Source organism: Doryrhamphus excisus, linkage group LG22 (assembly GCF_037039965.1).
Source record: "Doryrhamphus excisus strain RoL-2023G ecotype Guam linkage group LG22, RoL_Dexc_Guam_v1.1, whole genome shotgun sequence".
Taxonomy (NCBI): Eukaryota; Metazoa; Chordata; class Actinopteri; order Syngnathiformes; family Syngnathidae; genus Doryrhamphus; species Doryrhamphus excisus.
Genome location: NC_136378.1, coordinates 2,817,090 through 2,842,007, shown reverse-complemented (window position 1 = coordinate 2,842,007; position 24,918 = coordinate 2,817,090). Strand labels below are relative to the sequence as shown.

The 24,918-nt window shown below is 42.0% G+C and overlaps 2 long non-coding RNA genes across 2 annotated transcripts in view; one reads left to right on the top strand and one right to left on the bottom strand.

The window, feature by feature from the left end:
• The window catches only part of LOC144894636 (uncharacterized), a 23,796-nt gene extending 19,727 nt beyond the window's left edge, over positions 1 to 4,069 (top strand). Inside the window, exon 3 of the long non-coding RNA XR_013625287.1 lies at positions 3,957 to 4,069. This is a non-coding gene — a long non-coding RNA (uncharacterized LOC144894636). The remainder of the gene's footprint in view (positions 1 to 3,956) is intronic.
• Positions 1 to 24,918, bottom strand: part of LOC131110439 (uncharacterized) — a 25,878-nt gene extending 960 nt beyond the window's left edge. The window contains exons 1-2 of the long non-coding RNA XR_009120889.2: positions 24,831 to 24,918; positions 3,898 to 4,055 (exon numbers count right to left, since the gene is read on the bottom strand). This is a non-coding gene — a long non-coding RNA (uncharacterized LOC131110439). The remainder of the gene's footprint in view (positions 1 to 3,897; positions 4,056 to 24,830) is intronic.

Sequence of the window (24,918 nt, the reverse complement as noted above, 5' to 3'; positions counted from 1 at the left end):
AATTTTAATTTTAATTTTAATTTTAATTTTAATTTTAATTTTAATTTTAATTTTAATTTTAATTTTAATTTTAATTTTAATTTAAAAAAAACTTAAATTATATTAGGAAAGCAAGAAGTGAACAAATGTAACAGTTACTGATTGTAAAAGTACCAGATGGAGGGGTAGGATTTAATTTTAATTTTAATTTTAATTTTAATTTTAATTTTAATTTTAATTTTAATTTTAATTTTAATTTTAATTTTAATTTTAATTTTAATGTAAAAAAAATTAAATTATATTAGGAAAGCAGGAAGTGAACAAATGTAACAGTTACTGATTGTAAAAGTACCAGATGGAGGGGTAGGATTTAACTTTAACTGTAATTTAAATTTAAATTTAAATTTAAATTTAAATTTAAATTTAATTTTAATTTTAATTTTAATTTTAATTTTAATTTTAATTTTAATTTTAATTTTAATTTTAATTTTAACAAAAAACTTAAATTATATTACGAAAGCAGGAAGTGAACAAATGTAATAGTTACTGATTGTAAAAGTACCCGATGGAGGGGTAGGATTGAATAAGCTTTGCTTCTTCCTACTCCTTTTGGACATGTGGAACTGTGAACTGATTATGTGATGCATTCAATTGTAATCTGATGCATGTTCAAATGAAATTAAACCATTACCATTACCAAAGACGATGGCCATGGTCGCCATGGTAAAATAAAACAGGCGCCACCAAAATGTTAAAGAGGCAAAGCTAATTCAATCTACAATCCGCAGCAGAGATATCTGGCTAGTTGTGTCTGCCACTGGTGAGTAAGGGAAGATTTAGAACATTTAGTCACAAGCTGGAACATTTGCAACATCTGGACTGTGCTGCATTTAAGCACAGGGGGGTGGGGGTGGGAGGGGTGCGGAGAGGCATGAATTTGTGGTAGAAGAAGTCTCTTGGCTTCATGTTTGCTGTGAAATTGTCTCCTTTTTTTTTAACACCTTTCTCCCAGCACCGCCATTCACATGTTGACCTCGTTTTCAAACTACCGCCAAAGACGACACGACCCATAATAGATGGTGTCAGAAGACTTTGCTATACGCCACTGCACAGCCTTAAAGGAAAACTGCACTTTTTTATTTTGCTCATTATCTAGCTATCATTCATTCATTCATTCATTCATTCATTCACACTCACATTCATACCTATTTTGGAGTCGCTAATTAACCTAGCATGTTTTTGGAATGTGGGAGGAAACCGGAGTACCCGGAGAAAACCCATACATGCACGGGGAGAACATGCAAACTCCACACAGAGATGGCCGAGGGTGGAGAAAGACAAAATAAGAAGCCAAAAAGTTACCACTTCCACACAATATAGGAGGAGAACTCAGTCATTCATTCATTTTCCTCACAGGGGTCGCGGGGGTGGAGGGGCTGGAGCCTATCCCAGCTGTCTTCTGGTGATATGTGGGGTACACCCTGGACTGGTGGCCAGCCAATCACAGGGCACATATAGACAAACAACCATTCACACTCACATTCATACCTATGGACAATGTGGAGTCGCTAATTAACCTAGCATGTTTTTGGAATGTGGGAGGTAACCGGAGTACCCGGAGAAAACCCACGCATGCACGGGATGAACATGCAAACTACGAGTGTGGAATTTAACCCTGGTCTCCTAGCTTTGAGGTCTGTGCGCTAACCACTCGACCACCATGCCGCCCCTATCTATCTATGAAAATACGTCTTTCTGTTTTCTTTGCATTCTAAAGATATACAAACAGATAAAGAGGCTCCTCATAAATGCATGTGATGGGCTTGGAATGTTTAGAGTTTTCCGTATTTTGTTCGCTGGAAGCATTCCCATTCCCATTTCACACAGTAACATAGAAATGAAACTACATCTAGCGCAAACTTTTCGAGGCTCAAACAAAAAAAACCCTAACCCCTAAATACTTTTTCCATGTGAGTCCTGGAAAAACGTATGTACTGATTCTACTTAAAACACATTTTAACCTAAACATCATACTCACTAAACCCACTCTGACTTTTATTGCACAGTCTTCCCTCCCTGCTTGTCAGTTGCATTAGCTCACCTTTTTAAAAGCCAGTTTTATAGATTTCTATCCTGCCCTGGCCTTACCTTATATTACCTTACCTTACATTACCTTACCGCTGGTTTCCAACAAGGTTATAGAGAAACTGAAGAAAAGGCGCATGAATAGCATCCCCACTGGTGCACAGGGTTTGAGTGGTGCACACAAGTGGATCTTTTTTTTTTTTTTTTTTTTATCGAATAACTGATGCTGTAGTACCTAAGAAAGCCGAAATCTGTGGAAAATGATGCCTGGTGCCAAAGCGTATATCCTGTACATGTTCCTTGTCCACATGTCAGAGTCATGTGGTATGTAAGTAGAGCTGGATTAAAGAGAACAGCAGTGGGTGCGATTCCCTCCTTTCATTAATAACAGTCTGTTATTATCAAAGCCACACTTGAGTGGGGAGGAGCGAGGGAGTACTTCCTGCGTCACTCATAAAAAAAAAACTTTAAGTGAGGGTTGAGAGGGTTTTGGTGTAAAATTGAGTAGAATACAGGACGGAGTAGCTGGTTTCCACATATGGTGAATAATAAGTCACACAAGGCCAAAAATGCATAATTAGGTAGAAAAAAAACATACATAAGTCGCTCTGGAGTATAAGTCGCATTTTTTTGCAGGTAATTTATTTTACAAACTACTTGAGTTGTCATGGAAGTGATTACTATTAAAGTACTGTATTTTCTGGGCTACAAATCGCACAAGTATAAGTCGCACAAGGCCAAAAATGCATAATTAGGTAGAAAAAAACATACATAAGTTGCACTGGAGTATAAGTTGCATTTTTGTGGGTAATTTTTTTTTTACAAATTACTTGAGTTGTCATGGAAGTAATTACTATTAAAGTACTGTATTTTCTGGGCTATAAATCGCTCCAGAGTATAAGTCACACAAGGCCAAAAATGCATAATTAGGTAGAAAAAAAACATACATAAGTCGCACTGGATAAGTATAAGTCGCATTTTTTTGCAGGTAATTTATTTTACAAACTACTTGAGTCGTCGTTGAAGTAATTACTATTAAAGTACTGTCGCACAAGGCCAAAAATGCATCATTAGGTAGGAAAAAAATACATAAGTCACACCGAAGTATAAGTCGCACAAAGCCAAAAATGCATAATTAGGTAGAAAAAAACATACATAAGTCGCACATTTTTTGTGGGTAATTTATTTTACAAACTACTTGAGTTGTCATGGAAGTGATTACTATTAAAGGGCCGTATTTCCTGGGCTATAAATAAAAAAAATTTTTTTTAAGAAAAATATATAAATAATAAATAATAAATAATAAATAATAAATAATAAATAATAAATAATAAATAATAAATAATAAATAATAAATAATAAATAATAAATAATAAATAATAAATAATAAATAATAAATAATAAATAATAAATAATAAATAATAAATATAATAATAAGAAATTAAAAGACCATGAACAGAAAAAATAAATAAAAATGAAAATAAACAAAAAATAAACATGAACAGAAAAGGTGTCCAGTTTTTTCATTTATAAGTCGCTCTGGAGTATAAGTCGCAGGAACAGCCAACCTATGAAAAACGTGTGACTTATAGTCCGGAAAATACGGTAATATACATATTTTATATTATGCCGGAACTGCAATGAGTACAATTGAGCTTGACATCCTGGTCCTATGGTGAGAAATTATTTCGGTTTTCATACGTTACACATTGACAAAAACAAGTTACCACTATATTGCTAAAAATCCTTTAAAACATCACCAATTATGCTAAATTGTGATATTTTTTCTGACAAAATATTATTGCAGATTGTGTGAAGGCTTTAGTGTCGTACCTCTGCGGAGGTTATCAGGACTTTGGTCTAATAACAACTCAGATCCTGTTCTCACACAGGCCTGAAGTTGCCTCCACTCCATCAAGTCAGTGTGTGGTTGCCCGGCAACGGAGGGGTCCGGTGTTCCAGAGCGGCACTGTTTGTTCCTGACGAATGATCTGCCAGAGACAGGGAAGATGGGCGGAGGTGAGGATGAGAGAGGGAAAGACACAAATTGGTAAATGGAAGACGCAGCCTCTGGGGGCCCTGAATCAATGCCCGAGCAAACAAGCTCTGTCTGTCTCTCTCAGACGCCATCTTTCTCTGTGTTGGTTCCTTCCTCGTCTTCACTGTCGTGTGCTGCCCTCTTTGACCCGCCTTCTCCGATACGGTCCATTTTGACAGCTTATCAAACACTGCCAGCTAATGAGCTGCTTTTTTTCTGAAAAGTGATTAATTTCTTCCATATTGTCTTTTAACTGTTCCACTTTTCTCTTCAATATTTCACGTCACACAACAAAATAATACCTAAAACACTTTTTTCCCCAGACACACACATTTAGAACAGAAATGAAACCAGATTTATTTCATTTCCATCACTGGTTTGGACACTTTTTCACAAAAGATTTAAACGTTTTAATGGAAGTAAAAGCCTATAAAACCAGTTTACAAGAGTACTATGTTCTCATGCAATGTGTGTAATGCACAGAAGTTCTACTCTTCAGAAGCCAAGGTAAATCCAGTTTAGTCGGCAAGGCAGAATCACTACATATTTCTTTCAAGGATCATATGGAAAATATGAAGAGACACCAAAGGATAAGTAAGGACCCTTCAATATTAGCGGAATGCTGAGAATCAGACACACAAATGATAAGAATGGTGCTCGATGTGTCAGCGATTCAATAGGATCACTAGAAATGTACTTTAGCGACTATGGATAAGAATTATCATCATCTTCTATACCGTCCATCCGGATCAGGGTCACAGGAATGGTATGGTTCCTGTCGGGAACCGGTTCCTGGTGTTTTCAATTCCTTGGAACCATTTGCCGATTTTCGGTCCAGCGGGTGAAAAACATGCACGTAAGTAAAAGTAAGTACAAAGTGGATCATGGTAATATCACGGTTCCATTATCGCTCCCTCACTATATCACAGGTTTTCAGAAATTAATTAATAACTGAATGATGACTGTTTTGTGGTAGACTATGGTCTCTTATTACTCAAAACATATTGAGATGCAAGTGATATGTCTACAGATGGTCACTAGGTGGCAGTAAGGACACAGCATGTTGGAAGGAAGGAAGGAAGGAAGCAAGGAAGGATGGATGGTAGGAAGGAAGGAAGGAAGGAAGGATGAAGGAAGGAAGGAAGGATGGATGGATGGAAAGAGGTCAGTCACCAATGGCATGTCTGATAGGATACAATGAAAAAAGATCTCCCAATCAGTGTGGAAGTGGTAGGTTTTTGACTTCTTAAGTTTAGAAGCAATACATTTGAGGCTAACTAGCTAAAAGTTGTGATGTAAAAAAAATGAATAACAGCATCCATGAGTGCTGATTTTTCCGCAAAAGTATATGTAAGTATGTGAGTGACTGGCATAGCTTCTATATGTAACTCATACTAGTATGTCCATGCTTGTATTTTGTGTACCGCTTGTCCCCAGTAGGGTCGTGGGTACATTGGAGCCAAACCCAGCTGATTTCGGCGAGAGAAAAACATTTTTGTTTGATTGTGTTATCATCGTAGGCCCACGTTACAACAATTGCCGCTTCCGCGTGTTGCATTCAATCAAACATCACGCAATAAAGCAACCAACGCGAGTCGCTGTTCATCACCGTGATCCAAACAGGTCAAATCCATCGCCAACGAGAGCCGTTCCAAATCAAACATACGCAAGTGTGAATGCTCAACATCACCTTCTATCACATCTCACCGTGACACACACACACACCATCTTTCTTTCCCTATTCCGCCTTTTTACAGCATTTTCCCCTTCCTTAACCTAATTATATCCATCCTCATCCCTCTCTCTCTCTCTCTCTCTCCTCCCTCGCACTGCAGCGCTGGTGTTCTCACTGCCACTAATGACACTGTGCGATCTCCACTGAGTGCAGGGCCAGTGAGCTCGGGTCACATATGTTATATATCATCTCCTGAACACTTCCATATGGAAGCGTGCCACTCTGCCAAGACCCATCACATGCCTCTGCAGGAAGAGGCACGTCGGAGAAGCATAGCAGGGGTGAAAAAGAGAAAAGAAAAAAAAAAGAAACAAGGGAGCAAAGGCAAGCAGAAAGGGAACATCTAATTAATTTTAAATCATGGAGAGATACGTCGGAAAAAAGGAACACATACCAGGACTTGTTTTTCCTTTCTGGCTGTTGACTTAGGCAGACAGAAGCAGTCATAAACAGGAAAGCCCAAAGTGATGAAGCACCACACTGCTGCTGCATGTCTCCATCTCCCATACCTGCTGTTAGACGTCTTTCTCTCCTTTCAGTCATTTCACTCCACGTTCCACTGCCAGCTTAAACACTTTTCAGTCACAGGAATATTTTCATTTGCTAGAACGCCTGTCTTTGGGTCCCTTTTTAAGGGCTAGTTAGTACAAAACTAAACAAAAACTGACATGCTTTTATGAAATATGTCCGACTCAAACTGCTTCATAACTATGCCATAAGGATGTGTCACAGCCCTCCTCTTGTGTTAAGGTCGGCATCCACCTGTTTTACATTTTAATACATAAAAAGAATCACATAACATTTGTTTATTGCATCTTTTTTTTTTTTACTTTGTCAGGAAGCTCTATTTCAACAAAATAAAACAAAAAAAAAAAGGCGGCATGGTGGTCGAGTGGTTAGCACGCAGACCACAGGGTTCGATTCCACTCTGGGCCATCTCTGTGTGGAGTTTGCATGTTCTCCGGGTACTCCGTTTTCCTCCGACATTCCAAAAACATGCTAGGTTAATTAGCGACTCCAAATTGTCCATAGGTATGAATGTGAGTGTGAATGGTTGTTTGTCTATATGTGCCCTGTGATTGGCTGGCAACCGGTCTAGGGTGTACCCCGCCTCTCGCCCGAAGACAACTGGGATAGGCTCCAGCACCCCCCCCGCGACCCTCGTGAGGATAGGCGGTAGAAATGAGTTCTCCTCCTATTTTGTGTGGAAGTGGTAACTTTTTGGCTTCTTATTTTGTCTTTCCCCACCCTCGGCCATCCCTGTGTGGAGTTTGGAGTCTACCTTTTCTTGACATTAATATATATGGGTCAAAATTCACCCCAAATGTCCATAAAATATACTAAAAACAATAAGTTACCATCAAATTTGCTACCATCAAATCCATCCATCCATCCTTCCTTCCTTCCTTCCTCCCTCCCTCCCTCCTTCCTTCCTTCAGTCTAAGATCTGTGATATAACACTTGTCAAAGATCCTCTATGTGACAAACTATGCTCACAAATGCTAAGATCCAAGATCCTTCACTCTATAGGAAAGAAGCTGTCTGTTGTTTTCAAGGTCCACTCGTGATCAAAATTGTAAAAAAAACACTTGAAAAATTGCAAGAATGTACTTTTTTATGTGTAACTTTTTTTAAGCCGCTGCTGCTCCAACATGCTTTACATATACGTACATCATTCACCTTCACTGTTCATTTATCATTTATCATTGCAATGGCGGCTTTTCAAGTTACCACGTGTATTTTTTGGCATGAAGCGCTGCAGATACTCCAGACCTTCTGTGCTCTTGCTCAAGCGCCCCTTTGCGTGCATTTCACAGACGAGATAAAAACATCAGGTCGCAAATAGGGCTCTGATAGATTTCCCATCGCTTGGCTTCCAACGATGTCACCAGCATTCAACCTCTGCTTCAGCATTTCAAAACAAGATTGGGGTCTGCAGATATAAACACTGCACAACCTCTGGAAAAATTCACTTTTAAGCAGGAAAACAATACAATACTACAACATTTGAGTACATACATTTATATCATTCATTCACTTATCGAGGGCCGCGGGGATGCTGGAGCCTATCCCAGGCGGGGTACACCCTGGACTGGTGGCCAGCCAATCACAGTGCACATATAGACAAACAACCATTCACACTCACATTCATACCTATGGACAATTTGGAGTCGCTAATTAACCTAGCATGTTTTTGGAATGTGGGAGGAAACCGGAGTACCCGGAGAAAACCCATGCATGCACGGGGAGAACATGCAAACTCCACACAGAGATGGCCGAAGGTGGGGAAAGACAAAATAAGAAGCCAAAAAGTTACCACTTCCACACAAAATAGGAGGAAAACTCATTCATCATTCATTTTCTACCGCTTATCCTCATGAGGGTCACAGGGATGCTGGAGCCTATCCCAGCTGTCTTCGGGCAAGAGGCGGGGTGCACCCTGGACTGGTCGCCAGCCAATCAGAGGACTAATATAGACAAACAACCATTCACACTCACATTCATACCTATGAACAATTAGCCAATTAACCTCGCATGTTTTTGGAATGTGGGAGGAAACAGGAGTACCCGGAGAAAACCCACGCATGCACGGGGAGAACATGCAAACTCCACACAGAGATGGCTGAAGGTGGAATTGAACCTGGGTATTCTAGCTGTGAGGTCTGTACACTAACCATTTTACCACCGTGCCACTGATGGGAGACAGTGAGTCGTTAATAAATTATTTAGTATTTCTGACAAATGCATCACGGACCGGAACCGGTCCCTGACCCAGCGGTTGGGGACCCCTGCCACCGTTTCCTCACCGACTCACGAGCAGCAATTAAAAAAAAAAAGTTTTGGTGTCATGAGAACTTAAAGACTTAGCCGGTACAGTTAATAAGGGTTTATAATGGTGACACGAGCATGGAATAATTCAATTTCCATTATCCCTTATTGGGAAAATTGCTTGGTGGTTAACCGGCGTCCCGGAACTGATTGTGTGTGGAAGCTATTTGTGCACGGCACCGTGCGCTGGTAGTACTTACCCTCAGACAATCAGCGTGTTAATGTAACGCGTTCCACTGTCGTGTTCCCGCTCATGTCGGTTGTGTTAACAAGGCTGATGTTGTCAGGATGAGGGACTGATTAGCAACACAGCAGCCGTGTTCTCACGTCGCCACTCACACCAACTTGTTTGTCTCCTTCCGTCTCCGATTCGTTTGTCTTCAAAGTCGGTGTCATAACAGGTCAGGCGCTGCGTGTCTTAATAAAGGACATCGTGAGTTACACAGCTGCGCCTTTATTATACTTTTATATTCCATTATGTGAGGAATATACATGTTTTCCTTTAAGAGTAACAGGTACTGTACGGTCAGTATAGTACTGAGAACTGCATTCAAATTCTAATTATTTGATATAAATGTGGGCTGCACGGCGGTCAAGTGGTTAGCGCGCAGACCTCACAGCTAGGAGACCCGAGTTCAATCCCACCCCCATCCCGTGTTCTGTGAATGGTTATTTGTCTATATGTGCCTTGTGATTGGCTGGCCACCAGTCCAGGGTGTACCCCGCCTCTCGCCTTGAAGACAGCTGGGATAGGCTCCAGCACCCCCGCGACCCTCATAAGACAAAGAAAATGAATGAATGAGTTCTCCTCCTATTTCGTGTGGAAGTGGTACATTTTTGGCTTCTTATTTTGTCTTTCCCCACCCGCGGCCATCTCTGTGTGGAGTTTGCATGTTCTCCCCGTGCATGCGTGGGTTTTCTCCGGGTACTCCGGTTTCCTCCCACATTCCAAAAACATGCAAGGTTCATTGGCGACTCCAAATTGTCCATAGGTATGAATGTGAGTGTGAATGGTTGTTTGTCTATATGTGCCCTGTGATTGGCTGACCATCAGTCTAGGGTGTACCCCGCCTCTCGCCCTGAAGACAGCTGGGATAGGCTCCAGCACCCCCGCGACCCTCATGAGGATAAGCAGTAGAAAATGAATGAATGAGTTCTCCTCCTATTTTGTGTGGAAGTGGTAATTTTTTGGCTTCTTATTTTGTCTTTCCCCACCCTCGGCCATCTCCGTGTGGAGTTTGCATGTTCTCCCCGTGCATGCGTGGGTTTTTTTCCGGGTACTCCGGTTTCCTCCCACATTCCAAAAACATGCTAGGTTAATTAGCGACTCCAAATTGTCCATAGGTATGAATGTGAGTGTGAATGGTTGTTTGTCTATATGTGCCCTGTGATTAGAGGGTGTACACCACCTCTCGCCCGAAGACAGCTGGGATAGGCTCCAGCACCCCCACGACCCTCGGAGAAAAATGAATGAATTAATGAGTTCTCCTCCTATTTTGTGTGAAAGTGGTAACTTTTTGGCTTCTTATTTTGTCTTTCCCCACCTTCCGCCATCTTTGTGTGGAGTTTGCATGTTCTCCTAATCCAGTTGCGACCAAGGCTTCATGTAACGTCTCATCAATGTAACATTACTGCTTAGTAAACCACATGACTTCTTTCCATATTTAAAACCATGAAAAAACATGATGGAGTGCAAAGCGGCGAGGGACGAGCGTATGGTGTATATGTAGGAAGAATAAATCGCTATCGCAAGAGGCTGCAATGTATACTGTGATATGGATTTTTGGCTAAATCAGCCATGCCTAGTTGACATATGGTATGGAGTGCTATAGGGGGCCTAGCCGCCTGTTCATAGCATCCATGCTCATGTGGAGTCCTGTACTTTGGTTCTGTATAGAACAAACACAAGCCAGAACTGTGGGGATTATGTATACAAAAAAATAATATCAAAAATCATTTGTGCTAATGTTAATTTGCTAGTTCTTTTCATGAAAGTGCTGGTGTCTGAGATAACGGGTGAGTCGTTCAGATGGTCGTATGAGTGGAATCGGAGGAGATTCATCACATCAAGGGGAGTCATTTGAGGTGGTCGGGGCATCTGGTGCCTTCTGGGTGCCTCCCATCGGAGGTGTTCCGGTCATGCCAACTGCGAGCACAACCAGAGCGTGCTGCAGGGATTATGTCAAGTCTTCTGGTCTGGGAACATTTTAGGACGGGGGTCGAGGGGTATTCAAGGAAGAACTGGAGTACTGGAGTACTAGCATTGACATGAGTGGTTCGAGTGTCAACATGATATTTGACAGCCTCATACACTGTGTGTATTTTACTTCATTCAGCTAGTTTTTTTTCCTAGAAAATGCTTGAAATTAGGAAAAAATATGTAACATTTGGGGCGGCATGGCGATCGAGTGGTTAGCGCGCAGACCTCACAGCTAGGAGACCAGGGTTCAATTCCACTCTCGGCCATCTCTGTGTGGAGTTTGCATGTTCTCCCCGTGCATGCGTGGGTTTTCTCCCGGTACTCCGGTTTCCTCCCACATTCCAAAAACATGCTAGGTTAATTAGCGACTCCAAATTGTCCATAGGTATGAATGTGAGTGTGAATGGTTGTTTGTCTATATGTGCCCTGTGATTGGCTGGCCACCAGTCCGGGGTGTACCCCGCCTTTCGCACGAAGACAGCTGGGATAGGCTCCAGCCCCTGTGATCCTTGTGAGGATAAGCGTTAGAAAATTAATGAGTTCTCCTCCTATTTTGTGTGGAAGTGGTAACTTTTTGGCTTCTTATTTTGTCTTTCCCCACCCTGTGTGGAGTTTGCATGTTCTCCCCGTACATGCGTGGGTTTTCTCCGGGTACTCCGGTTTCCTCCTACATTCCAAAAACATGCTAGGTTAATTAGCGACTTCAAATTGTCCATAGGTATGAATGTGAGTGTGAATGGTTGTTTGTCTATATGTGCCCTGTGATTGGCTGGCCACCAGTCCGGGGTGTACCCCGCCTTTCACACAAAGACAGCTGGGATAGGCTCCAGCACCCCCCACGACCCTCATGAGGAAAAGCGGTAGAAAATGAATGAATGAATGAGTTCTCCTCCTATTTTGTGTGGAAGTGGTAACTTTTTGGCTTGAATGAATATGTAACATTTGCTTCAATGTGCATATTTTTGATGAATATCATTTTGAAAAGAGTGAAGCCGCGAAATTCGAGCAGCGAAATATCGAGGGAGGACTTCAGCATGCAAAGTAAAATACTTGCTACTCGTCTTGCTGTTACCCACTGAAAGCAATAAAGACAAACAGGAGTACAAATAAAAAAAAACAACATTACTCGTTGAAGCGGCTGCAAATTGACGATTTCAGTGTCACGTTTAAGTCGATAAGAAGATTTTTTGCAGCGATGACACGGGCTGATAAAACGGCTCAATGGGCATTTCATATGGGGAGCTCTCATTTGCAAACATACCTGTCCTTGAATTCTCTCTTCCCTCACCACTGGTATCCATGGAAACCCGTGAGGGCGGGTGTGTGCATGAACGTGTGTGTATGAGGATGAGAGATTTATCAGGTAAAAAGGTGCCTTCACCTTACAGGGTTCACTTTATTTGTAACGTCAAGTTGCCGTAGCTTTGAATGGCTGACACCGGAATAGAAAGCGATATGCGGATATTGAGCAGTGTCTCGTGGTCAAGTCGTCCAAAGATGAACTTAGTATTTAGCTAAGTATTTAACACCAATGTCAAATATCAAGCACATAAGCTTCGTCGCACCTCGGCAATACCGATGATGTATTTACATGCGATAGAAGAGAGGTTACTGTGAATTTTTAATGGAAGCTCTCTTTGAAATTTTCAACAGGCTCAAATTGATTCATGATTTTTTAATCGGGTCTGGTGATGCTTCCAGATTTCCTGATCAGTGCACACCAACAGGCCGGGCCCAAAGAAATAATCACAAGGTTAAGACTTTTGATGAGTTTCTAATGTTTATTTAAGTACTTTAATTTCCATAAGCAACAATAAAGTTCTCTGTTATCGTATGACGGAAGTCATATCAGTTTAGCTTTGGACTAAACTAGTCTAAACCAAAACATTTCGTGATATCACCCACGCTGATTCATAACGGTGAGCTCAGGTTTGAAGAATTAGTACATGGGAGAATGATTCATTCATTGTTTTCCTTATGAGGTGAGCAGATGTTCCAAGATATGACCTTCAGAGAAACGGTTCTATTCCTGCACACAAAAACTTTTCCCCCTGAATTTTGACAGTTTAGGTGTAACAAATCATAAAAAAGCAATCATCACTTATGCCATGCTCGGTAATTATCATACAGCAGATTCACAAAGGACAAATAATTACCCTAAACCAAACGTGAACTGAAACCAAATAAAAGTCCTGAAACCAAAGCAAACTCCTAAAATAACCTATACCCTGACCTTAATCCAAAATGTGACCCTAACTCAAAGTTTCTAATTCTAATTTAACCTCAAACCCTAATCCTAAATCATAACCTAAAACCAAACCTGGTTCCCGGCACGGCCCGCGGTTCGTATGCAAGGCGGCAACACAGTTCTGGTCTGGAAAGTTCGATAATCATGAAAGGGCAATCATCAATTGTGCCATGCTCGGTAATTATCATACAGCAGATGCACAAAAGGACAAATAATTACCTAAACCAGACCTGAACTTAAACCAAATAAAAGTCCTTAAACCAAAGCAAACTCCTAAAAAAACCTATACCCTGACCTTAATCCAAAACGTGACCCTAACTCAAAGTTTCTAATTCTAATTTAACCTCTAACCCTAATCCTAAATCATAACCTAAAACCAAACCTGGTTCTCGTCGCGGCCCACGGTTCGTAAGGAAAGTGGCAACACCAACGGGGCAGCTCAGACAGTGCCATCATCAAAGTTCTGGTCTGGGAAGTTCGATAATCATGGAAGGGCAATCATCGATTATGCCATGCTCTGTAATTATCATACAGCAGATGCACAAAGGAAAAATAATTACCCTAAACCAAACCTGAACTTAAACCAAATAAAAGTCCTTAAACCAAAGCAATCTCCCAAAATAACCTATACCTTGACCTTAATCCAAAACGTGACCCTAACCCTAACCTCGAACCCGAATCCTAAATCATAACCTAAAACCAAACCTGGTTCCCGTGGTGGCCCACGGTTCGTATACAAGGCGGCAAAACACAGTTCTGGTCTGGGAAGTTCGACTGAAACTGAAACGGTTAAACATTCGGACAAAACCACATCCTATTTTTACTAGCAGCGTTTGAAACCGTTGAAAAGATCGATGTGTTCATTTGTCAAGTTGATGTGCTTGCTTTTGCCTTGTAAACAGACAACTCGCTTGTTTAAAAGCGTTCCACGACGGGGTCACCATAGGAGGACCTGCAGGTTTGAGAACTCACTGCTGTAATAAATCACGAGGAGGTAGAAGCAGCTTGCAAATATTACCTCATGAAAGGAGGTTCAGGTGTCCATCCACTCTGCTCCTCCTGCATACCAGCTCTTAATTTATATTACAGGCGTAAAGCCGTCTCTCCTCGGCTAAGGGTCTCCTCAAAGGCCCTCTGGGGCCGCAGCTCTGCCCTGGCACGTAATTATTGATGAACAAAGTAAGCAGGCTATGGAGGGTGGAGAAGAAAACGGTATGGGGCGTGATCGGAAAAAAAAACTGTAATAAAAGTATATGAATATTTTTGTATTGAACTTTTAAGACGCCTGATGGTTTATAATGTGGCTGACTGCTGTCTAGCCAGAGGCCAGAGGCCGTCTGGTGCTACACATCCAGCCTCTTAGCTGGCAATGATTGACAGTTCGACTATGACATTTGTCAACTTTTAGTACGGGATCTTTGTCTGATGTTATTTACACTTAAGCAGACAAAGGAGGAGAGGTGAACACTGTGTGCACGACACTGCATGATAAGTAGCTCGTCGAGATTTGCAAGTATTATATCCGTGCAACATTCACTCATTCTTATGAAAACAAATGTGTAAGCTAAGCAGTTTATATAAATTGTCGAAACATAGAAACATCCCGCTTTGATGTCTCATTTGGGACGATTAAGAAAAAGGAAATTTGGTGCTTATGATCTCCAAAGCTCTAAATGAAACGTAAACAATGAACATGGCCGACAATCACAATAAGCTAGTGTTTGCTTTGTTTATGTGGAGACCATTTAACTGTCAGCAAAATTTAGACTCTGTGAGTAGAATCTCCGACTCGGAGCAGCTTTCCATTGCTGGTTGGAGGGCTGGAAAACTTTCCGGTTTTCTGGAATGCAGCTTTCATCTCGGTCTATATGAAATCATGAAATGTATTTTCAGGCTGTCAGGTGCTTGCAGAAACAGTAGTGATGATTATTAAGGGGGGGATCTTACAATATCGGAAGAAAAATTAAATATCTACACAATTCCTCATTTCCTCATACATTTCAGGTTATTACTATAAACATGAAACTTGGATATATCGTATTTTCCGGACTATAAGTCGCACTTTTTTTCATAGGTTGGCTGTTCCTGCGACTTATACTCCAGAGCGACTTATAAATGAAAAAACTGTTTATGTTACATAAACATATTGTTAGAACTTGCCTTCCAAGAGGACGTAATGTCTGTTTTGGCCAAGTAGTTTGTAAAATAAATTACCCACAAAAAATGCGACTTCATTTCATTCATTCATTCATTTTCTACCGCTTATCCTCACAAGGGTCGCGGGGGTGCTGGAGCCTATCCCAGCTGTCTTCAGGCAAGAGGCGGGGTACACCCTGGACTGGTCGCCAGCCAATCACAGGGCACATATAGACAAACAACCATTCACACTCACATTAGATAACTATGGACAATTTGGAGTCGCTAATTAACCTAGCATGTTTTTGGAATGTGGGAGGAAACCGGAGTACCCGGAGAAAACCCAAGCTAGCACGGGGAGAACATGCAGACTCCACACAGAGATGGCCGAGGGTGGGGAAAGACAAAATAAGAAGCCAAACAGTTACCACTTCCACACAAAATAGGAGGAGAACTCAATCATTCATTCATTTTCTACCGCTTATCTTCACGATGGTCACAGGGGGTGCTAGAGCCTATCCCAGCTGTCTTCGGGCGAGAGGCGTACCCCGCCTCTCGCCAGCCAATCACAGGGCACACAGGGACAAACAACCATTCACACTCAATTTGGAGTCGCCAATTAACCTAGCATGTTTTTGTAATGTGCGAGGAAACCGGAGTACCCGGAGAAAACGTGCGGTAGAACATGAAAACTCCACACATAGATGGCCGAGGGTGGAATTGTACCCTGGTCTCCTCGCTGTGAGGTCTGCGTCTAACCACTCTTATGTATGGTTTTTTTCTACCTAATGATGCATTTTTGGCCTTGTGCGACTTATACTCCGGAGCGATTTATAGCCCAGAAAATACGGTACTTTAATAGTAATCACTTCCATGACAACAGTACCCACACAAGCCAACGTACAACCAATATTGTCTCACAGTGAGCAAGTCCAAAGTTGCATTTCTGTGGTGCAGATATACTGTGATAAAAAATGGTGGCTGGAATGTGAAGGGTGTACTCCGTTTTGTGAGATACTGCAGTTTTGCAGAAACTTTGTCTCATTTTCATCCAGTGGAGAGAAACATGGAGTAAGTAGAAGGTAGAAGGTAGGTTTCACAGAGACATCAGACACAACAGAGCTATCCATCACATGCTGCCTCGACAGGTCGCTCAGTAGCATCTCAACATTTTGGAGGTGGTTATGAACCATGTCGGTGCTCCGTGGCATTTCTGCTTCACAGTGGAGGACACAAAGACAACATGAAGGGAAACTCTGCCATTTCTGGTAAGAACACCAGCATGGGGTCAGACTAATAGATGGACACAGAATAAAGTCAAGGCTGGGTGGCCAACAAAATGACCAAAGTGCTTAGGTAACAGGAAGACCAGGTTTAAAGGTTCTTTACACGTTCTCCTTACAGGAAGTGCAAAGCATGGAATATTCACCTTCCAGAAAAGGTACACTTCAGCTGCTATTGAGTCAATTCCCGCGGCTGAAACAACAGCTGACACAGGGAACCGTAGAGGCCCATTAAGAGGCCCTGCATCACTTCCCAAGGAAGCCGTCCAGTGTCCATCTGTGTATCTGCTGCCTTTAAAGACGTCCAAACATGTGCAGACTTTTCAGCTGCCATGAATGCAACTCTTGCAAAAAAAAACAGCTGAAGGCAGACATCACAGTCAAAGTCTAAAAAAAAAAAAAAAAGGTGCATCACGGAAGTACCACAAAGCTCTAATCATGTTGGGCAGCCAATCAGGATCCACTCACTCTCAAACCTATTTGCCACAATAATAAACTGATAATATAATATATATAAATACATTCATTCATTCAAGTGAAATTCAGGTACAATATGTGCAATATTGTATATATATACATATATATGTCTACTCCAATTCTACATTTTGGTTACTGTATAGGTTATTGGGTTTTTTTTAATTGTACATATCCTCACGACCCTCATGACGATAAGCGATGGAAAATGAATGAATGAATGAATTCTCCTCCTATTTTGTGTGGAAGTGGTAACTTTTTGGCTTCTTATTTTGTCTTTCCCCACCCTCGGCCATCTCTGTGTGGAGTTTGCATGTTCTCCCCGTGCATGCGTGGGTTTTCTCCGGGTACTCCGGTTTCCTCTCACAATCCAAAAACATGCTAGGTTAATTAGCGACTCCAAATTGTCCATAGGTATGAATGTGAGTGTGAATTGTTGTTTGTCTATATGTGCCCTGTGATTGGCTGGCCACCAGTCCAGGGTGGACCCCGCCTCTCGCCCGAAGACAGCTGGGATAGGCTCCAGCACCCACTGCGACCCTCATGACGATAAGCGGTAGAAAATGAATGAATGAATTCTCCTCCTATTTTGTGTGGAAGTGGTAACTTTTTGGTTTCTTATTTTGTCTTTCCCCACCCTCGGTGATCTCTGTGTGGAGTTTGCATGTTCTCCCCGGGTACTCCGGTTTCCTCCCACAATCCAAAAACATGCTAGGTTAATTAGCGACTCCAAATTGTCCGTAGGTATGAATGTGAGTGCGAATTGTTGTTTGTCTATATGTGCCCTGTGATTGGCTGGCCACCAGTCCAGGGTGGACCCCGCCTCTTTATTTTATTTATTCTGAACAGCACTTTTTATATTTATATTCTTATTCCTTATTTTTATTTTTTTTCTTATTTTTTATTTTTACTTTCTACAAAATGCACCATGGAGTTGCACTCAAATTTCGTTGTATTGGTTGTGATTCTGATACCGTCATGAAAATAGTGTCATCAGTACCATAGTTTTAATGAATAACGCTAAAACCGGAAATAATAAGCATAACAAAATTGCACTGGGATGGACAGATGTTGGTCACTTGACCTGTTTTCTTCCAGATATGCGGCCATTTTTAGAGTAGTAGCAACATCATCAATATTAGCAAAGCCTCCGCTATGTCTCATGACAACCCAGCCATCGTGTGATCTGTACCGCAGGACGTGGAGACACCCCCCCCCCCCCTTGAATCCTCAAGGGTTTACATGCCAGCTGCATCATTATCTATTCTCACCTCTCAGCTCTTTTTTCCCCGTCTCACACAATAGCTCCTTCTCTCAGCAAATTATTTGTTGATTCCCTCCTCGACAAAGTTGGTTTAACACATCCATGCAGAGTATATGCAGCAAAACAATATGCTAACTCATATGCGCTACATGTATTCATGACCACATCAAGCAAGACTTTGGGGGAAACCAAACTAAAGCACATTTAATTCCACAAATCTTTTTTCACTGGAACTTGAACATCAACCAGCATCAACCTTGTTCAACTTCTCCGTCTTTTTCCACAGCACCATCTGCTGGATTTAATAGAGCCTTGTCGCTAATAAAAAAAAAAAAATCTCCACTGCGCGGGTCAGCCAGACAGGCAAACATCCGCATCCTCGCCTTGAGGAGTGCTGCAGGACATAATGAGCCGAGTGGGATCGGAATAAAGCACCGCAGACTGTATAATGAAATGGAAGAAAATGGAAGCGGCGACCAGCAGCTGTCGTTAGCTCGCCTCTCGGATGACTCCGCTCGATCCGGGATCGATATTCCCAAACACTCCCCGGGTCTCTGCGGCCCCTGTTCGGACCCGGCATTAGAATTCTTCCCAGGTGATCCGAGGGCACGAGGACTGTGGGTTCACACCTTGGCATCAAAATGCATCTCTGCACGCGTCTCCTGTGACCGCTGACGGGCCCCTCATTATCCTGCTCTATATGCAAACAAACATATATTATCGGTGTCTGCAATGTACTAATATATTCTAGCAGCCAGCCACAATACACACTACATTGGTTATTCCTGCTGCTGCGGTGCTATCAGCCCCCCTTTTCCACCAAAACCTCACAGCCTTTTAGGTACTTAGAGTTGAAGGAACTTAAAAGGTTCTTGCGGTGCAGTGTGGTTTGTGTTTCTACCACATGTCGAAGTTCAGGGTAATGGATGCAAATCAGGCGGATGACGTATTGGTACATTCATACCTATGGACAATTTGGAGTCGCCAATTAACCTAGCATGTTTTTGGAATGTGGGAAGAAACCGGAGTACCCGGAGAAAACCCACGCATGCACGAGGAGAACATGCAAACTCCACACAAAGATGGCCGAGAGTGGGGAAAGACAAAATAAGAAGCCAAAAAGTTACCACTTCCACACAAAATAGGAGGAGAACTCATTAATTCATTCATTTTTTACTGCTTATCCTCACGAGGGTCGTGCTGGAGTCTATCCCAGATGTCTTGGGGCGAGAGGCGGGGTACACCCTGGACTGGTTGCCAGCCAATCACAGGGCACATATAGACAAACAACCATTCACACTCATCACATTCATTACCTATGGACAATTTGGAGTCGCTAATTAACCTAGCATGTTTTTGGGGAGAACATGCAAACTCTGCACAGAGATGGCCAAGGGCGGAATTGAACTGTGTGCATGTGTGCTAACCACTCATTAATACAGTCTAGTATAATATAGTGAAGCCGGCCCATCACGACCCGAATGAGGATAAGTAGTATAAATGGATGGATGGTAAGCAAGTATGGTTGTATGTGTTATGTGTTAATGTACAGTATGGTGAATAAAGTGGCCTCCAGAAGCAGACTGTTTACTCAGTGAGCCTGTGAATGCTGTGTTGTGCTGCTGCTGTCAGGCTGCGGGAAGGAGCTGAAGTTTTATGGCTGCGGTCGTCTCTTCCTTAACTCTTGTTTAGTCTTATATTTCAGGGCGGAGTGCTCAACGGGTTCGGCTAGAAATTGTGCGGCCACCAAAAGATGACACAAGCGGGCATCGGTCGATGTTTGACCTCGTTTGATGTTTTTGCTTAGTTTGTGTGCATGTGTAACATAAATATTGATGCGGTAATTCTTAGTGGATGTCACTTCATGGCGTTTTGCATATTTCATTCTCCTCCATTGCGTACTTAAAATGCGGAGACAGACCCCACTAATGTTCCTTAATTAAACTTCATTGTTGTTTCCGTGACGTGGACGCTCACGGGCTTCTGGTTCAAAAGTTCACTGAGGTTTGTTCAGACATTTTGGATGGATTCACCTTCCTGCACGATGCTAAGTAGCCCCAACATCTGCAGCATTCCACTAATACTTCCCATTCTCACCAGTTTGTTGTCATGTTTTCCATTCCTTCCTGTCGTCTATCCGGCTTGCAGCTGCACTAGAAGAATAACGACAGTGACAGGTGGCTCGGCCCAATTTACACATCTCCGAGTCCGACTCCTGTCTGTGTTGTGTTCACATCGGCTTGAGCTTGCGTGTAAACAATAAAGATTTTTTCTGGAGCCGGCCCAACACTAAGGAATATGGAAAGCTCATTGGGCTCGGCCTGTGAAATAATTCCGACCAGATCATCAGGATGAACATGTGGAGCACGGATGTTATCTCCATAGTTTGGAACGGAGGCTGACACGTTTTCAAAACACCGCGTGCTGCTTAAAAGTGTGCTGGATGGGTCAGTGGAGTTTGACAGGAGAAAAACAGTCTGTTGTCAGCTGTGCACAACCCTGACTCCCACCTCAGGAGGCAACATGTTTATATGTACATAAGAAAACACGGGGGATTGAAGTACAAGTACTGTGACTCATTTTCACATTCTTTCCAAATCACTGTGACTTACTGACCCAAATGACAATAAATAGTATAATAAATCGGGCTTCAAACATTCTATCGATGTTTTTCACAAAGAAATTGATAAATGATTGCTGTTTCGTGCTTTGAGGATAATAAACACTCTTTAGCTACACCTGCACAATCTAATCTAAAGGTGTGAGAGGTAGGCCTACCCTGGAAGGCATCAGGAGACTTCAGGGGATATGCAGCAGCTTGATAAAGATAAAGAAAACTTCAGTTAATGTGTTTTTGTGCAAAATCAGAATCAGCCTTTACTTGGCACTTAAACAGAGGATCAATCAGTCACATACTATACAATAAGACGATGGGGGTGGGGGGGTACTGTCTTCTCGTGTTATAATGCACAGAAAAGGTAAGGAAATATGTCTTCATGTTTTACATAATGATTGGGAATTATGGATAAAATTCCCAAAAAATGTGCAGTTCCCCTTTAAGAGAAGAAAATATACCAAAGTTATTTAAAAAGAAAGTTGATATTTTTTTTAGCAAATATGTCCAGTTTATCACAAAGCTAACATTGGTTAGCAAACATCCTCAACTTGACTGTCTGGCTTCCATTTGTGGACATTCTTCTTTCCTTTTGAGTTATTCTTAAATAGCACGTGGCATCCTAAAATATGCTCGAGGAGGCTGCTTCCAAATCATAACAATAAAAGCCAGTAATGGGAAACAGCCTTTGAACGGCTGAGGATGAAGGCTTAAAAACAGTGAAGAAATACGGCCTTGTTGTCGCTGCATGTGCACGTTAGCCGTGTTTAGCGCTCCCGACGCACACCAGGTCACGCTGCTTATTGCATTTTACAACTGAACACCCTGTTCTTACATGAAAACTACAAAAAAAACACCTTCTTCTATGTCAACGTCCTGACAGCCTTAAAGGAAAATAGCACTTGAAGCCATGTTCATGCTTGAAAAGTGACACCTAGCTGTTAGCCGGACTCACATACGTCAGGCCAGAAACTGGAACAACAACAAGGAACTCTCCCAATGCCTGCTATATTGAGTAATATGACCGTAAAGATGACTATAGGGGTGTTATTTCATGTCTACAGGGCTCTAATGTTAACATTTGTATTTGTTTACTTATTCATTTTCTACCGCGTATCCTCACGAGGGTCGTGCTGGAGCCTATCCCAGCTGTCTTCAGGGCGAGAGGCGGGGTACACCCTGGACTGGTGGCCAGCCAATCACAGGGCACATATAGACAAACAACCATTCACACTCACATTCATACCTATGGATGATTTAGAGTCGCTAATTAAGCTAGCATGTTTTTGGACGTGGGAAAAAACCCACGCATGCACGGGGAGAACGTGCAAACTCCACACAGAGATGGCAGAGGGTGGGGAAAGACAAACTAAAAAGCTAAAAAGTTACCACTTCCACACAAAATAGGAGGAGAACTCATTCATTCATTTTCTACCGCTTATCGTCACAATGGTCACGGGGGTGCTGGAGCCTATCCCAGCTGTCTGGGTACACCCTGAACTGGTGGCCAGCCAATCACAGGGCACATATAGACAAACAACCATTCACACTCACATTCATACCTATGGACAATTTGGAGTCGCTAATTAAGCTAGCATGTTTTTGGAATGTGGGAGGAAACCGGAGTACCCGGAGAAAACCCACGCATGCACGGGGAGAACATGCAAACTCCACACAAAGATGGTCGAGGGTGGGGAAAGACAAAATAAGAAGCCAAAAGGTTACCACTTCCACACAAGATAGGAGAACTCATTCATTCATTCATTCATTTTCTACCGCTTATCCTCACAAGGGTCGCGGGGGTGCTGGAGCCTATCCCAGCTGTTTGGGTACACCCTGGACTGGTGGCCAGCCAATCACAGGGCACATATAGACAAACAACCATTCACACTCACATTCATACCTATGGACAATTTGGAGTCGCTAATTAACCTAGCATGTTTTTGGAATGTGGGAGGAAACCCACGGAGTCCCACGGAGAAAATTCACACATGCACGAGGAGAACATGAAAACTCCACACAGAGATGGCCGAGGGTGGGGAAAGACAAAATAAGAAGCCAAAAAGTTACCACTTCCACACAAAATAGGAGGAGAACTCATTCATTCATTCATTTTCAACCGCTTATCGTCACGAGGGTGACGGGGGTGCTTGAACCTTTCAAAACCATCCATCCATCTTCTATGCTGGAGCCTATCCCAGCTGAATTTGGGCAACATCTGTGGACTGCTAATGCTAAAAACAAGACAAGACAACAATAATGAAAAAAATCACGTATACATATATACATATGTGCATATCGGACACCCACTGGGGAGAGCGGACATGTTGAATTCCACTCAACAGGAATCAACAGGAACATCTCAGGGTGGCAGCCTCGGTTCCAAACACACATAGCTACATTTCAAACGCCTCATTTTCTGCATCCTTACAAACACGGAAGCCAAAGAAATATTCCGAGAGCGTGTTAGCGGGACTTGGCGGAGCATCACTCAGACAAACGGCCTCGTGCACGCACGTATAAACACTAGTGGGAATTACAGAGGAAGAGCTTTTTTTTTTTTTTTTTTAAATCGAAAAATGAAAAAAAAGAGATGGTTGAGTAAAAGGGAAAGAGGATGAAAACAAGAGAGAGGAGAGATTGGAAGACGTGCAAGACGACTTCACAGGCTTTTCCAGTGCTAGCGCTGCCACGTCAACACGAGTCTGCCAACTTTGTGAGAGGAGGAAAATAATCAAAACATCCTCTGTAATGGCCTCAAACACACACACACACTTGAAATATGATCTTCATTTGTTCAATGTTTGCAGTAAGATACTCACCAGTCATCATGAAAAATGAAAAAAAAAACAAAAGCTAGCAAAAATTCCAAAAAGTTCAAGTTATTATTCATTCATTCATTCATTTTCTACTACTTTTCAGCCTTCGGGTGAGAGGCGGGGTACACCCTGGACTAGTCACATTCATACCTATGGACAATTTGGAGTCGCTAATTAACCTAGCATGTTTTTGGAATGTGGGAGGAAACCGGAGTACCCGGAGAAAACCCATGCATGCACGGGGAGAACATGCAAACTCCACACAGAGATGGCCGAGGGTGGGGAAAGACAAAATAAGAAGCCAAAAAGTTACCACTTCCACACAAAATAAGAGGAGAACTCATTCATTCATTCATTTTCTACCGCTTATCCTCACAAGGGTCACAGGGGTGCTGGAGCCTATCCCAGCTGACTTGGGGTCGAGAGGCGGGGTACACCCTGGACTGGTCGCCAGCCAATCACAGGGCACATATAGACAAACAACCACCAAAAAGTTCAAGTTATTATTATTATTATTATTATTATTATTATTATTATTAAGGGCACTTTTGTCTACTTTATGGCACCACCAAGCTTAGAATCTGTTAATTTTAACCAGATAATGTTTTCCACTTAATAGCAAATCACATAAAAGGGACAAATAAGTATTTGAAAACAATTTGAAAACATTCTATGAACAAAAATGAATTATTCTACTAGTTTTCTTCTTATCCTCTTAATTAGAAACATAAATAAAAACTACAAAACAGGAAATGAACCTCATAGCACCGGTTTACAGCCAAGCGAACACAAATGAGGGTGACCGTGAACGCACCATAGCCAAACAATGAGAACTACAATTTCTTCTTGTCAGATTTTACGACTTTTTTCGTTCTTTTTTCGCTTAGACAAAAAAGTAAGATCTAGTCCGCATGTTGACGCAGCCAGTAGATTAAATGCCGGATACAATTGAAATGAACAAACACCGTAACTCACATTTTAGGTGGTTGACGGAGTTACGACAACATGGTTGATGCTAATGCTAGGTTTAGCATAGACGTCAGGAAGTACATATAAACGTATTTCCGCCTAAAGACAATAAACGCTAACAAAACACTAGTTTTACACGGTTTTCCAAATCTCTTACCTTGACTCGTCAACTTTTGCAATAGTCCCAACAGACGAATCTTTGACGCCATCGTGTGGGTTGAAATAAAATGACAAGTCATCCTCAG